The 6,000-nt window shown below is 44.6% G+C and overlaps 1 protein-coding gene across 3 annotated transcripts in view; it reads right to left on the bottom strand.

Annotated features, from left to right (window-relative positions):
* SCP2D1 (SCP2 sterol binding domain containing 1) overlaps positions 427-6,000 on the bottom strand; it is a 157,041-nt gene continuing 151,467 nt past the window's right edge. For all 3 annotated transcript variants that reach the window (XR_002340055.1, XR_002340052.1, XR_002340051.1), the window contains 2 exons: positions 2,181-2,294; positions 427-564 (listed from right to left, as the gene is read on the bottom strand). The gene's annotated coding sequence lies outside the window, so the exon portion shown is untranslated. The remainder of the gene's footprint in view (positions 565-2,180; positions 2,295-6,000) is intronic.

Raw genomic sequence — 6,000 nt, 5'->3', positions numbered from 1 at the left:
AAGTGACCCGAATTGATGGGCAAGGAGTAGAAGAACTGCCCAGCTGAGTCTGGCCTGAATTTCTGACTCACCAAACCATGAGACACAATAAAATGATGGTTCTCTAAAGCCACTAGGTTTAGGGATGATTGGTTACATAGCAACAGATAATCAGAACGGGATGGTGGGTGGGCCTTGTTTTATACACATTTATATAATGATTGCCTGGTTTTTTTTTTCTTGCCTAGCACATGATATTTCAAGTTACATCTTTGCCTACTGTGCTTCATTTACATTTCATCCACATCTCCAAATAACTCTTGCCATCCTATGGCCCTTAATTTATTATTAGCATGCTGACCTGAGTTTACTTACCTTTTAGAGTGAGGTGGGGTTTTTTTTCCCCTCTCTTTTTTAAACTACATGAATCATATACTAAGAGTCTGCTTCCTTTAGAATAAATGTTTAATTAATCACCAAAGTAATATTCTTTAATTTCCCTCGAAGAAAATTCCAGACCTTGTAGGTCTACAGGCTGTAACCATTCTCCACTGGGAAGCTGTTTTTCTTCCTTAATATTTGGCACTGAGAAAAACAGAGCATAGAGATATACAGGATATTTGATGATTAGTTAAATGTTTTACACTGCTGTTTTGGTAAGGATTTTCTCTCCTCCCACCCACCTCAACTAAACGGAAATTGCCTAAGCGCAAACAACTTTAATAGCATTCCATGGTGCCATACCACCATCTAATGGCAGCTATTCAAATTGCAGGCATAGTACCTAAGAACTTCCCCTGCTGAGGGCTGCTTTAAAGATGGCTTGCTACATTTACTTTGAATTAGTCAGGGTCCTTTTAAGAAATAAAAGCCACACCAGATATTTCATACAGAGGAAATTCATTACAAAGGATAAATTACATGGGTGATGTGTGAGAAACCACACAAAGATTAGTGATAGCTAAAGGCCACTCCACCCACAAGGGTGGAAGGACAACAAGGAAATGGTGTAACTGGAGCTGCAGACCTTGAAACCATGGTTGACCTGAGCAGTGAGTTCTGAGCCCATGGAAGCCATGGAGAAAATGCTACTCAGAGCAGAGACAGAAAATCAGGTACTTTTCATGCCCCCATTGAGGGACTAATTTGGCGTTCTGAGGAATCAAATAATACCATTGCTTAGAGAGCACTCATTCCTAGTGGATCTCCAGACTGGGTGAGACTCAGAATGAACTGGACTCCCAGCCAGAGATTCTGATGCAGTAGCTGAGAGATGAAGCCTGGACAGGAGTATTTTGAAGTGACAGTGGTGTGCAGACAGGATGGAGAACTGCTATGTTAGACCGTTAAGTCCCAAAAGAGCAGAGATGTGTTTATCATTACATCCTCTGTGTCTGACCCAACAGAGATGCTGAGATGCTCAATACATATATATTGAGTAAATGAACAAATAAATGAATGAACAGTAACAGAGCCCTTGATGGACCAGGTAGACCAGATGGATATTGCTGCAGATCAGGGGAAGATGTATGGAATCAGTAGCCAGAAGTAAGTTCATGCTAAAGAGACAAACAGGGCTACTGAGGCTAATCATTTCTGGCAAACTATTTTTCAGCCATAAATGAATCAAATGCCAAGAGAAGCAGATTTCCAAAGGAATCATAAATAACTGAAACCAGAAGATAGAAGTCAGCCATCCATTTGCTTAGTCCATGTAGAACTGCCATCCTCTGGGTTCATAAAGGCACCAGCAGTGATGGACGACTGTAGCCTGGGTTTATTTCAGCCCTTTCCCTAAAAATCTGGGTGCTCCCATATGTCTCCTTCTATTTTGTCTCCCAGCATCGAGTTATCATATGCGGCTGGCAAGGATCAAAGCACTCTTCACTAGGGTCCAATTAATCAGTGGCACAACCAGAGTTCCACCTACTGCCTGAGTTGGAGATGGCAGATGACCACAACTCTTCTGGATGTAGAAGAACAGCACTTACTTGGAGGTGGCACCCATGGAATCTGGGGGGAGCCATGGCTGCCACCCTTTTACTTGCCTCCCATTCTTCCACCCTTTCCACCACCTTCCAGCCATGTCTTTTTCCCTGTCTCTCTCCACCTCATTCTTTCCACATCCCTCTTTCTTCTCATCCCAGCCACTTCCTTCCCTTCCCTCTCCCTTCCCAGCTCTTCACGCTCAGAGACCTCACCTCCACTTTGAGCAAAGCCTTCCTCGGTCTGTGTTTCTATTTTCTCTGGATGAAACAGAACCAAGTGCAGACACGTCCTTGAACCTCTCATCGGGGAGGAGCGATGATACATGGCTTTATAGAAGAAAGGAGAGCGGGTTGCCTTGATTACTCCCCTGAGAAACTTTAGAACTTGGGACATTTCAAACTGACATAAAAGAGCTGCAGGCAAGGTCACTGGCAGCTATTTCAGTCCATTCTGGGCTTTAACCAGCTCTTCTGTCCCCATGCGAGAAGTGCTTCTCAGAGAACTCTGGCCTCTTCCCTGAATTTCAGGAACAAGGGATGCTGGTCTCCCAAGCACAGGGGGGATGAAGGATGCACCACAGGTGGTTGCCCTCCAGCCTCCAAGATACTGGGATTGGCCACAGTGGCTTCTGCAGGGAATGATCTATGAGTGAGATCAATGAGCTCTCATGTAGTGCCGATTCCTAATAATCTAGGGAGTGTGTAAACAATACCCAGAGGTGAGGACCCACCCAGACACACTGCGTTAGACTCCCCAGGAGTAGAGTCCAGGCAGCCAGTCTGGTACCCTCCTATTCTCCTCTGAGACCCAAGAACTTTGCATCTAGAAATGACAAAGCACCAAGTGACTCCAGGACACATCAGAGACTGGAGTGGGCAAGCTGACCCTGCTGGTCCCTCATGCAGAAAGTGCCCTCTTCCTGGGTTCATCCATGGTGAGATGTGAGCAGATCCTGGCCATCAGATCATCACGTCTGAGCTCAGGTTCTGAGCTGAGGTAAGCAAGCTAAGGCAAGCAAGGCTTTTCTGGATGGAACTCTCAGACTCACTTGCCATAAATCCTTTGACTTGATTAGAAAGAGTAAAACCCTTTTTCCCATTACCGCTGCCCTTAAACATGTTGTAGCTTTTCAGAGCTGGTTTGTACAGGGGCTCAGAGAATACCAGGGCTGGGTAATGGCAGGGTATACCAGCAGGATGCAAAACTGTGTGCAGCATGATGGCGATTCTGTCAAAAATGGAAAGAGAGAGAGTGAGAATAACAGGACATCAAATGATCAAGGGTCCATGCTTGACTGAGGCCTTTGGTTCTCCAAGTGTGCTCCCTGGTCCAACAGCAGCAGCCCCTGGCTACTTATTAGAAATGCAAATTCTCACTTGCCTTCCCATCCTAGACTTACTGAGTCAGAAACTATGGGGCTAGAGCCCAGCAATCCAGGAGATTCTGATGCATGCTCCAATCTGAGGACCCCTGGCTTTGGCTGGTCAAAGCGGAAGCACTGCTCACTGTGCCAGGAGCCCAGATAAGATAAAGCTGCCATCCTGAGGAGTGTGTCGTGGGAGGGAGGGTAAGGTGAGTGCTTGCAGCAACTAAGTACCAGGAAGAACTGCCTCCCTGGGCAATTCGGACAAAACCAAGGGGTCACAGGAAGAGGAGTGCTAGAAGCATTCACAGAAAAATCAAAGGAAAGGACAAACAAAAGAGAAAAAGAGTGGGGGGGGAGGCCAGAGGAGAGAAAAATCAAATCAGAACAGGAAAAAAGAAAAAGTCCAGGGAGCTGGATGTCCACCTCCACGAAGTCCTTAGTGATTTACTAGCTCCTTTTTCTGGTCTCCAGGCGGGCACTAATTTGCATGGTTGATTTAAAGGCCAGGGCAGCCCAAGTGGGAAACTGGAACATCCTCAAAGTTTTAAAGTCTCCAGGCAAACATAAGATGGGAAACCAAAGCACTTCTGTTCTACCCCTTGGTCAATGGCAGGTACCAAACATCCCCCCTGCTCCTCTGCACTGTGAGTGGAAAGGATTTGATGCCCCAAAGCTACAGAGTTTTGATTTCTATGAATAGCAAAGCTGTGAGTCAGATACAGGGATTTTTCTAAGCAGACATTCAATTCAGAACCTTATGGACCTCTCCCACGCCCTGTCCAAAGGCACATTTTATTTATGTTCATATATGGTGTTGTTTTTAATCCTCTACCAAGTTCCTCTCTGAGCTCCCCACTTTGCAGTGCATTAGTTACCATGGAAACCATGAGGCCCCAGTGGGATGGGTGTAGCTTAACTGCATGATGGAGAAAGTCATTCTGTGCAATGGTTGGATAATTACACATATATTTTTATATATGCATTTATATAGTACATATTATATAATAATTATAAATATATATAATACATAATTATGAAATCCAGGACCTCAGGAAAATTCTAATTACTTAAGGAACTTTTCAAAGGAAGCAATACACACAATGAAGGTAAAAGGCTAGTAATGTGCGACAGCCCAGCATACTACCTGGGCCATACATTGTAACCTGTCAATAAAAATAAAATACTGGGTGAGAGACCAGGCCAAAACAGAAGGACACTGGCAGGGCAGATGGGAGAGCTAAATTCTTGCCCTGTGCACACCCCTAAGTCTGCACATCCCTGCCTGTGTGACCCAGACCAAGCTACTTCCTCTCTCCAAGACTATTTCCTCATCAATGAAGAGAACTGAACAAAGTGGTTCCTAACCCCCTTTCTGTATGCATATCCTACAGTTTCGACCTTCTTAGTCAACAGTCTCACCTATTTCTACAGACGGTTAGTATCTCGTGGCAAAGGTGAATTCATTCAGCCACTCATCCATCCTTCATTTATCCAACAGTCATGACTTAAGTATTTGTGTTCAGCCAGATTCTAACACACTGGGTGAATTCTGCAGAAAGTGGAGGTGTTGAGACTCTGTCGAAGGGTATTTTTGGAATAAAGAGGTCTCAAGGCATGGAAACATACTGGAGCAGAGTGCAAACATGGTCTTTTTCTCACCAGTCAGTACTCTCATCTCTTTGCCAGAAACAAACACAGAACAGACTCCAGTGGAGTGGACAGTTCTCCACTCCATCAACCAGGCATTGGGCCCCAGATGCTTAATTCCTTGTGTCCATTTCAAAAAACCTACTGGGATGGTGGAATTTATCTCCCTAAACTATATGTGTTTCCCTCTGCAACTCAAATATCCTTGCTTAAGAGATCATCAGCGGGGCCTGCATGGTTATCCCAAAGCTCAGGATTAAAGAGACTGATTTAATCTAGAAATTTCCCTGGTTTTTGTTTGTTTGTTTGTTTGTTTGGAGGGGGATATCCTCTCTCAAAGATCAGCAATGAAAACTGAGGACAAAATGATAGTCCAGATTCAAAGGTTATTTCCCGCAGTAAAATGTCTTCTGTTTTATAAGGACATACCATGATTTTCTCCCTGAGTAGGTTTTTTCCAAGGACTTTAAACAAGAGTTTACCCAAACCACACTAGTTCACCCAAACATCTGCTGCCTCACTAGTTCACCCAAACATCTGCTGCCTCACTCAATCCATTTGTTCTCAATAAAGATGAAGGCAACAATAGCCCCTCTTTATTAAGGAAGATATTTCTCAATTCTTTGGTAGTAGGAGTTCCTATCAACCTGCTCAACCATCTTGCTGGCCAGGAGTTATCTTCTCCAGATTTCAGGTGATGTTCAAAGAGATGGAGTAACACGCCTTGTCACACAGTGAGGGTGAATGAGGCACGTCCAGTAGATTTCAGGGTACAGGGCAGTATGTATAACAACGTAGGAGGACACAACAATGCTCGGTAACAAAACACTTCCAAATGCAGGAGATTAAAATAATAATTGGAGTTCCTGCCACGGTTCAGTGGAAACGAATTTGACTAGCGTCCATGAGGACACAGGTTCAATCCCTGGCCTCGCTCAGTGGGTTAAGGATCCAGCGTTGCCACGAGCTGTGGTATAGGTTACTCAGATCTGGTGTTGCTGTGGCTGTGGTGGAGGCCA

The sequence above is a fragment of the Sus scrofa genome, chromosome 17 (genome assembly GCF_000003025.6).
Source record: "Sus scrofa isolate TJ Tabasco breed Duroc chromosome 17, Sscrofa11.1, whole genome shotgun sequence".
Lineage (NCBI taxonomy): Eukaryota > Metazoa > Chordata > Mammalia > Artiodactyla > Suidae > Sus > Sus scrofa.
This window is presented reverse-complemented; position numbering and strand designations above follow the sequence as displayed.